Source organism: Drosophila virilis, unplaced genomic scaffold (genome assembly GCF_030788295.1).
Source record: "Drosophila virilis strain 15010-1051.87 unplaced genomic scaffold, Dvir_AGI_RSII-ME tig00000729, whole genome shotgun sequence".
NCBI classification, from domain to species: Eukaryota; Metazoa; Arthropoda; class Insecta; order Diptera; family Drosophilidae; genus Drosophila; species Drosophila virilis.
Genome location: NW_027212820.1, coordinates 73,146 through 84,107, shown reverse-complemented (window position 1 = coordinate 84,107; position 10,962 = coordinate 73,146). Strand labels below are relative to the sequence as shown.

General features: G+C 39.3%; 1 non-coding gene across 1 annotated transcript; it reads right to left on the bottom strand.

The window, feature by feature from the left end:
- Positions 1-1,537: 1,537 nt before the first annotated feature.
- Positions 1,538-1,609, bottom strand: TRNAT-UGU (transfer RNA threonine (anticodon UGU)). Its single transcript has one exon. It is a non-coding gene; the product is annotated as a tRNA-Thr (tRNA).
- Positions 1,610-10,962: the final 9,353 nt, after the last annotated feature.

Here is a 10,962-nt window from a genome sequence, read left to right as displayed (position 1 = left end):
AACTGAGAACTAAGCGTCGTCTTCGCAGAATACGGTAGCTTAGTCGTAATCCTCGCGACAAGGCAGCCCTTAACAGCGTATGCAAAGACCTGAAGACTCTTGTTACGGCAGCCTTGTAAAATAAGAAAATTATGTGTATTTATTTTAGCTCAGTTGGAGAGGTCAGCTGACTCTTAATATTGTACATTCAAATGGTAACCTTAAGAGAAAATTGTTAATCAGTTAATGTGGCAACGCTAAATATCAAAAGCTTTGGAAGGATACCGTTGATGGAGAGCTTTTTTTGGAATACCGATGCTGAGACGAAGCCAGCACGCCATAAGGCCGTAGAGTAATAAACAGATTTATTACTATATGCCAGCACGCATGGAGTGATTTCTTTTTAATTTCGGCACTTAAGAGCTCATCAAATAATATTTTTCCAACCGAATACTGATCTACTGGCCAATATAACAGCCGGCGAAGCTGAGAGCTGTGGCCACAGCCACGAGTAAAAGTCCACCTTAAGGGTCTGCCACCTCAAGTGTGGAATTCTAGAAGAATTTTCTCTATCCACGGAAAGGCAAAAAAAAAAAATTCAGAGTAATGCTCTTGGCATAATCAGCTTCGACGTCAAGGGTAGCTGTTACAGCTGTTGCACCTATTCTCAACTTATCTGGCTCCTGGTGTCGTTCCAACGAGGAGAGAGCCTAGACTTTGCACTCCATCTGGACCGTATTTTTACACCCTTCATAATATGGTCTGCCTCAGATGTAATAGCCACACAGCTATTTTAAAATGCACAATGCACTTGCCAAATGGACTTGACCCATACCCCATGACCCATACAAGTAGAAGAAGGCGAAAATGTCGCGTCCAGCTTAAAAACAACTAAAAGTCTTGGCTCCGACGGCATTGACGCAGCCACCATCAAGCTCCATCCTCCACGTGCTCCTGACTTCCTTAAGGGCATCTGCAATGCCATCATAAGGCCCCACCACTGGGCATGTTGGGCCCAGTCCTATACAAACTAAACACAGCTGACCATCCTGTTATCGACAGGGATGACCTGCACATCGCGACCTATGCAGATGCCATTGCACTTGTAGCTCCGTCAACGGATCATTCGTCATCCTGCAAGCTCAGGTGTCAAGCCTCGCACCATGGCTCCAAAGATGGAACATTGTGGTAAATGAAGACAAGTCAACACACATATTATTCGCCACAAGACGTAAAACCTGCCTCTGTTAGCCTAAACGGCAACACGCTGCCAACAGAAAAAAAGTAAAGTCTCTGGGTCTAACTCTAGACAGGAGATTGCCGTGGTCAACCCATTAAAGCCAAAGGAAAAAAATGTATATATATATAAAACCAAAAAAAAAAAAAAATTAAACATAATAGAATCAAAATAAATAAAACTCATTGAAATGAATTTCAAAACTATAAAAAGAAATAAAATTAATTTTGTTTCTGAGCGGTCAAATATGCTGTTTATGTAACTCTGACATACAAAAAATTAAAAACTTAAAATAAATTTACAAAATTTTAAATATATCTGTGCCTCCTGTGAGGATTGAACTCACGACCCCTGGTTTACAAGACCAGTGCTCTGCCACTGAGCTAAAGAGGCTCCACACGGCTGGTTGCAAAGTTCCCGAAGATGCAGCTGCTCCATGAACTAGCGATCGTTGATAAGAAATATCAACGTTTAGAGCTATGGAAATAAATGTTTGCACAGTTGTTAAAAGATATCAGTCAAATATTGAAAACATATGTTTGCTATTAACGAAATAAACAAAGACAATGGGTATGTTGTGTGTGCTGCATGATAATATTGGTTGACCAAGAATGTATTTCTGTTTTCTATACTAAATTGTGTTTATCTGATTAGTCAATCAGACTAATTGAATGCTAATCTAATGCTAAGGGTATCTTTTTCACTACTGTGTGAGGGAATGAAAAACACTCGAGCAATTTATGTCGGCATTGAATTCATTTTGAGAAATATTATGTTTAATTGAAACCACTTTTTGCACTTATCTTCAAAGCTAAGTCCTCGGAAAAATTAAAATTTATTTCGATCGATTTCAATCTTAACATCAACATTTTACCGTCTTATTAATATCCAAAAACGATATGAAAATAATTATGCTTAAATTCCAACTTCTTTATAAAGGTAAACTAGTCATTGATTTTTCTATTAAAGCTGCGACAGAACAAACCACATGGAACCGGAAATGACAACCACATTTTTACCGTCCATTTACAAATCTGTAACAATAGTGATAATTTTTCTTAGCCGACCGTCGAGAAAAAAAGAGGAAGAAAACTTTGCCCAACATTTTGACAAAGTTTGCGGTATGCTCAAATTTGATGTTCAACGTGCAAAGTTCTGAGAAATGTTAAAAAATATTACAGGAAAAGAAAAAAAAGATGTGAATATAATTCGACGGGCAGACTAGGCGGTGGGTCCGTGAGGCGGCAGCTCAGCTGTTTAAATCATTCATATTTAGTCACACCCTTTTGCGGGTGCTTCGGGCTGGGGCCCGGCGAAATCATTGCACTGACACCCGGCACAATGGCTGCAAAAGTTTTCAACCGCCCGCCCCATTGCATGTTGGCCTAAGAATTATCGCCCGCCAGGCCGGAATCATTCCTGCTTTCCGGCTGCGTCTCGCACAGAGATTTTCCAGCTAACGGCTCCCAGTTCGCAGCTTCTTATGGCCACAAACATTTTTCATAGCTGCTGCTGCTGCTGCTGCTGCTGGGACCTCCAACTGGCAATTGAGTAACTTCTGTTCTATACATTTCTAATTCGGTTCTCCCCCCCCCGCCTCTTATTCCATTTACACCACCCAGATAACCCAGGGCGACTGCAGCCGGCGCATTTGGCAAGTTCGTTGCCAATGGCATTGGCATCCATTCGGCTGCCCCTGTCTGCATCTGCCTATTGACTGGCGCTGATCTGAGTGCCGGGTCGAGTCGGGCTCAGTTTGGGTTTGGGCTTGTGTTGGGACTGGGACTGGGGCTGGGGCTGGGTCAGAGTGTTAGCCAGCTGCTCTGAATGTTCGCAAATTTCAAATTAAATTCATTGAATACTTGTCAAAATATTCGATTCGCAGCTCGATGCTCGTAATTGGATTTTTGTTCGTGCCACATGTGCACTTTGCACTTTTGAATAATTTTACACGCAATTTTAGAGATATTTTTGGTGCGATTCCTGGGACAGTCGCAGTGCTCGACACTTTTCAATTGTTATTTCTTTCAACAATCCGTTAAGTCGTTGAGTGGCAATTCGGCCGAAATTGAGCTGTACTTAAGGTGAGTCAAAAAAAGGGATATAAGATCTGGAAGTGAAAATGATAGACATTTATTTGCTTAATATGTTGAATGCAAACTTTATTGAAAAGGCATTTGAAATATTGACAAGCTCTGAGCCAAGCTCCAAGCCGCCATATTGTGGTAAAAGCTTATATCAAAATTCTTTTCAAAAATTACAAAATATACAACGGCGTTATGAACCAGCGTGATTGAGATGTCTACGTATCAAACTCACAAACGAGAAGTCGCTGGCTTACAAATTTACTCAGTTTGTTAATTTCCTTAAAGAATAAGCAGTAGCACTTGCCTTACTCATGTGACCCCGATATGCCTGGTAATTGAGACTAGTTTTTATTAATATATGTATTATTTTTCCATAACCGAAGGCTTATGCTTTCATTGATTATATTTCATTGCTTCACATAAGGAATTTAAAAGCTGGCTCTTTGTGTATATGAAACACTTTATTTGCCGTCCTCTAAAGTAAACTTTGTCGCAAGTAATTTTCCGAGAATATCAAAATGCGTTACCCAATTTTGAGCTGCTTTTTAGTTGGGAGAAGATCAAAAACATTCCACATCGTCTGATATGGTGATTATGCCAAGCATATTTTTGGGTTTTTTCTTTTTTCTTACTTTTATTTATTTATTTCTTAATGCGGCAAGGGTCGCATGACCTCCAAATTGAGGTAAAACTAAATCAACAAGTTGCCGAACTTCAACGCACACCGTTGGAATATTTAAAGCACGAAGAGCTCTTAACTGCTTAAAGTTTTCAACATAATATTAAGTATACGCAGGCGAAATAAAACAAAAATGCACAAAGCAGAGAGAGAGAAAGAGCAGAAGAATAGGAGTAGCAGAGAAGGGTGTAAACCAACTTCAGCAGAGGTAAAAAGGAAAACCGACGCACAACAAAGTTGCTTTGCTTTTTGTTGTTGTTTTTCTGGTCCGCTTTTCTTTTTTTTTTTGTTGTTTGGTTCTTTTGTGCATTTCGCCAAAAGCACGAAAATCGATTACCTGTGCGGAATGGAAAATACCTATATATATGCTCAAGTGCGTTCGTGTGTGTGTGTGTGTGGTGTGTGTGTGTGTGTGTATTTGTGGCGATGCGAGCCCTAACCGAAGCGCATCAAATATTTTGGCTTATTGGGGGAGGGAGAAGGCAAAAAGCTGATTGTTTTTCAAGTAAGTAGACTTTGCATAAACGAATATGTGAATAAATTTGGACAAAACAACATTTAAATTACGAATATACGAATAAGTATATATATGATTCGTGCAAAACACCCCACATCTTTCCGCCTCGAGAACTCGCATGCAAATGCGAGTGAAGGCCGCTTAAATGGCATTTGATTTCTTTTAATTTCGGATTGGCAACATTTGCCAGCGGCGCCAGAGCTGCCAGATACGTTGCCAGATCACAATAAATAACGGCACTCGCAGCTGGCAGCCAGACAACAATCCATCAGATACAACTCGTTGATTTCGACATTGGCTCTAAGTGCAACTGGCTGAAAAACTTTTCACAGAGACAATTTGAAATGATTTTGTTCAATTGGTTGCCATTGACGGGCTTTGTCTTGCCACTTTGTCTTGGCCAGCTGCCCGCCCGCTTGGTTTCTATTGCCCCAATGCTCTTCTAAAGGGTATGCTAAGATATCTTAAAAGTCTCTTAAGCACAGAAAAGGATAGTTTTGAATCTATAAATAGGATTTAACGTTCATATATTGTTTAACAATGATCAACTTTTGCATAACAGGCTTGTATCTCTCTATATCTCTAAACTCTGCAAGTTTTTGAGTTATGTTAACGAACTTAATGCGGGATGATCACAAGATCGTATAACTCTCATAAAACAGATTGTTTGCCTTGATTTACCAGTTTAAATAAATCTCTATTGTTTATACCTTAAATTTTTCTATATATTACTACAGTTGCCAAAATGTATTAGAAGCTGCAAAGTGCGATTTATGAGCCACAAATATCTAAACAAAAACCTTAAGCAGAAATATATTAGTATATCGAATAGTTGACCTGTGACCAAATATGCTCTACCAATAATGCCCTAGAAAAGCCAGTTTTAATCACCTATAGATAAATATAAAACTGACTTATATAAGTATAAACAGCTGCTTAGATCCAATATTTGTATCACCACTCATTTCTTTTTTTTATTTTCGATCGCAAAGTCTGTTAGGGCATATACGCGGCAGCACACTGAAAGTATTAAGTTTCCTATTGCTGATTTTTATTTTATTTTCAAAAAATTAGGGTTTATCCATCTACGTCCTTGTCAGTGTGGAGAGCTGCCCTTCTGACTTGCACTCGCACGGCCGCACTCCCTTTTGTCCTGGCCAAAACAGCTGATGCGATGACAAAGTCCCGGATGGACTTGGCTGTTGTTCTTGGCCAAGTTCTCGTATCGGTCACAATGTTAACCCAACACAAGATACGGATACTTGTATTGCTTGTGCAACGTATTTGCACAAAGTTTCGCACAAAATTAAATTCCATTCGACCCAATCTTCAATCTTCAATCTTTACCTCGCTGCAATCTGTGGCAGTTGCAAGTCGCTTGCGCTGGCACAAATTTCCCCATCATTGCAGCAAAATTGACCCAAAGAGTGGGCGGGTGCGAGCCTTGTGCTCGATTCCTCCATGCGGGTTTCTGTGTATGTGTGTGTGTGGACACACACTCCATTCCTTTGCCATTGGCCAGTGTCAAGAAAAAGATCAAGTGCAACACTTGTTGGCGTCACAAAAATGCATCTCAAGTTGATTTTGATAAAGTTACGCGAGCGATGTGAACAGCTCTTGGCAGCTGCACAGATTTCGCTCCCCTGTACGTCCCCTCCATACCATGCTTCTTTCATATTTCTTTTTCTTTCTCTTTATGGTTTTTTGTTTTTACTGCATTCGGTAATGGAAAAGGGGTTTTGTAGGTGTTTGTAATGGCATTTTTGCAATTTGTCCACTCAGCAATAGTTTTCTTTTTTCTTTTCTTTTCTTGCAAGCATTCATCCCATTTATTCTAAAATATTCTGCAAATTTGAGAGATTGCCAATCATGTGGCAAGACTTGGTAGCTGAAAATATTTACATTTTAATATATTGGCTAAGAGTGTGCTAAGAAATGCAAATAGCGAAGAGAAGTTGCCTCGACAGAGGGGTAAGGTCGGCACTTCTAGCAATAATATTAAAAACGTATTGTACTATCTGGGAGTAAACGTAATTTGACAGAGATGAAGAGAGCGGCACTTACTTCTGGCAATATATTAGCGTCTGAACTTAGAACTATCCAGATAGAGGTTGCCTGTTCAACATAAAGAACTTTTGTGTTGACATTTGCCTTACGGTTTTACAACTTTCTAGAAATAGTGAAGCTCGTAACTGCTGACTTTGATAAAATAAGTATATTGGAAAACATAATATTTTGTCATACGAGAATCTACATTTCGATCGATCGTTCCTATGGCAGCTATATGATATGCTTTAGCCGGAGATGGAGAGATGAACATGTGACAAGTTTCAAGATGGTGGTAGATGGGATGGACAGACGGACAGACAGGCAGACAGATGGACTTGAATATATCAACTGGGCTGTTGATGCTGATCGAGAAAATACACTTGATGATGTCTTCGTCTATGAGTTTCATGGCAAATTAAAATACCCTCATAAAGGGTATAATAACATAAAAATGGAAAGTAAATGAGTCTTAACAAAATCAATTGATAGGTTTCGTAGCAAGAGCAGCTACCCAACATTAAAATAGTCTTCAATCAAGTAACAGCTACTACCATTTGTCTAAGATTCGAATCCCCTTTGTCCCGAAGCATCAAGAATGGCTTTCAGTTAAGTTTGAGCTTGAGTAACCTTTGATACTATTTATTTTTATGCAATACTTAAGATATTCAAAAGCAGATATATTCCTGATTTATATATAATAAAATAAAATCTAATCGGCAATGTGCCTTAAGATCATAAATCTCAAAAAAACAAAAGGCACACCCAGGACTATTAATATGAAGAATATTTTGAAAGGAGTCTGGCTTAGCAGCTGCTGCCATGTTAACAACAACAATTCTTTTGCAGTTTGTGTTTAGTATTTTATGTGGTAAAAGACCAATTGGACTAGATAATTGCTTGTAAACTAAATTTAAATTTCATAAAAGACAAACGTGTTTGCAGCTGTAGCGTGAATAACGTGAATAAAGTGAATAGCGTGAATAACATGAATTCTTGCAACCTATGAACCTATGAGTGTATACCCATTTATTTTGGTCACCCCAGCCATAAAACTTATCTTGTGTCCTGGTTGCCGTCTTGCAAATATATCATATTTAATGTGTCTGAATTTTTGCTGCTGCTCTTCTGCTTCTTCTTCTTGTTCGTCCTGTTCGCATTTTTCTCCAGCATTTTTAGTTTAGTTTTGTTATTTTTGTATTTGTTCTCTTTTTTTTTTTTTTTTTGTTGCGGCAGTTACTTCCGCGCTTTAATGTCCAACATAAACTCTGCTTTACGCTCCTTGCCAAAACAAAATCATGCCACGACTCACTTCCTATTCGGCTCTGCAACACCGCTTCCCTCTGCCTGCAATGCTTTAACCGCCCCGCCCACAATGGCCGCTCATTTATGTGTCTGTCGACGCATGAATGAATGTGTCAAGTGGCGGGGCGTTTAATGAGCTGATTTGAATTAAATTTTATGTGCACAAGCGCATTAAAAGCCAAGTTCGTGCTAAGTACACGACTTTCTGGTGCTCATGTGTACTCAAATGTAGGTGACATACATATTTATACACACCACACACACACACACACACACACACACACACACGCACACACACACAACATACTTGAGCATTTTATTATGACTTAACTGATTAAATAGTTTGCCAAACACAAAATGTGAGCTGATTTCCTTTTTTTTAAGGGAGAACAAAAAATACCTTTTTGTTTAATGGATTCCTTTTTAATTAAGTTATAAGTGCTTTGCATAAGCAGGAGGATTCAGCTTGGACATGGATACAAATTCTATTGTTCGCCATTAAATTTATATACTTTATTTTAATTTAAAAGTAAAGTTGTGATTAAAAAATTGTTTCCAGGCAGAGTCAACAGACCTTAACGAATCTTTAAAATAATTGTTGTTATTTTTCCACAAATATAAAAGTATATTAGAGAAGGTTTTTTGTATTTGTATTTGTATTTGTATATACATATAACTATTTGGCAATTTAAGGGCTTAAATCGAAAATTTATTTAAATACATTTTTATAGCCTTTGTCATGAAATGTTTAAAGCATAGCAGGAGACATCTCCGATATATATATATATATATTTTTGACCAGTCTATATATATTTTAGACCAGTCTAGATCTTTCTAGGTTTTTATACCCTCAACCCGTTAAAAATGGGTATAAGGATATATTGTATTTGTGCAAAGTCCAAATGTATGTAACAGGCAGAAGGAAGCTTCTCCGACCCCATAAAGTATATATATTCTTGATCAGCATCAATAGCCGAGTCGATCTAGCCATGTCCGTCTGTCTGTCCGTCCGCCCGTCCGTCCGTCCGTATGTATGAACGCAGGATCTCAGAACCTATAAGAGCTAGAGACTTGAAAGCTTAGATGTAGGTGCTCCTAGGGTCCGCGCAGATCGAGTTTGTTTCCGATAATCGATAACTTACTCCGCTTCCAAGCAATCGATAAAAATCGATTTCGATATCCTTTTTTTTGGGCAATTTTGGTAAATAATAAGAGCTAGAGTCACCAAACTTGACATATAAGTAGCTTCTAAAATAGGTTATATATATATTTGATGTTGGAAGAAGAGGGTCAGGGTATTTCCTAGTCGGGAGCTCCCGACTGGAACCTCTTACTTGTCTTCTATTGCAGACAGTAAATATGTATGTTGGAAAGTCCCTAAAATTCTTGATTATTAAAATTAAAGTAATTTAAATCAGAAATCATGACAATTATTAGCAGCCTAATTGAAATCTGGTACACAAACATTATTTAAATCATATTAAGCAGACAAAAAAACTCCCATTATTCCACATTATTTTTAACACGCTTTTAAATAAAAAATAATAAAATCTGTGTGAATATAATTTTCAAAGGCAATGCATTAAGTAATTTACGCTAATCAGCAAAAATGACATCTACACCTGAGACCCCGCCCCGCTGTCCCTACCAGAGCTGCATCTGGTTGACTGTGGTGGTATGGGAGGGGGTGGGGGGAGGGGGGGGGTGTGAGTTGCGGTGGCGTCGCTGGTGACGCCTGTCAACTGAATTTAACATGACATTTGCTTAATTTGAATTTAAATACCTTCTTGTGCACAACACAAATCCAAGAGACAAAAAAACGTAAACCAGAAAAAAATAAAACACAGGAGCACAAAGTAGATAAATCTGACACACGAAAATGAGGCAAAAGTGGAGTGAGACGGAGTGAGGGCCAGCAGGAGCTGTGTGTGTATGTGTGCCACTGAGGCAAGTTTGTGCTGCCACGAAAAACAAAAATATAAAAAAAAAAAAAAAAAAAAAGGAAAATCTAGCGAAAATAAGCGAAAATATGTTGGACATAGTGACTAAATTAGTGTGTGTGTGGGTGTGTGTTTCGTTGTGTGTGTGGTTGTCTGTGTGTGTATCGCATCACCTGGCTGCTCCCTGGCTCACTAAATAAGAAATTATTATGAGCAGGCTGAAGCGACGTTGATGCGCCACAAACAGCAGCAGCGCCATGTTGTGCTTCCGCTGCCACAAACACAAGCACACCCACACACAGAAGCAAACAGGAAATGCCACTCACACACACGCACACACATAAGCAACTACACTCTGGTTACAACAAAAAAGTTGGCGTGGCCAAAACAAGCGCATAGACACGAAAAGGGAAGTTGACCGCTTGCCGCCTACATTTCTGCGACTGTGCAAGTGTGTGTGTCTCTCTGTGTGTGTGCGTGTATTGCTGTGTGTTATTTAATGTATCCTGGATTTATTGTGCTGTTTCCTTGCTGTTGTCGCTGTAGCTGCTGTAGCCGCGCATTAAATGTACATAAACCTTGCCTTTTCAAGCCTGTTTCGCTTGTGGCACTCGTCCTCCTCCGTGCGACTTCTGCCGCTCACTGTGTGGCATGCCGCTTGTCAGAGCGGCGCTCGCTTCCGTTTGGTCTTGAAACCTGCAAAAAGGCGCACATGTGTTTATGCAACTTACTCGCCCAGTGTGCATGTGTGCGCGTGTGTGTTTGTGTTTGTGTTTGTGACCCGCTGGCTGCATTTTTGCAATTTACAGCATGAAAAAGACGTCGCCTGTCTGACATTATTATGCTGCAACGGCGACTTTCGCCCCACGGCCGATGTATGCATTTCCTGCCACGCCCCTTTTCCCGCACCCTCTCAACTAGCAGCAGCAGAAACAACAACAGCAGCTGCCTAGTTTGTATTGTAAACGTTTGCTGCCGGCGGTTTTAATACCCTGCTGTTTGCAGTCTGTTTAACACTTCAGTTAATCGAATTACGCTGTAAAACGAATTTCAAATTTTATGCCGCTTTTTTAAGGGTCATTTAAATGTACAAAAAAATGTATACACATATCATTTTTTGCTAGCTAAAAAAGCGTATTTTAAAGCGGAAAAGAATATAAATTTTTTCTTGA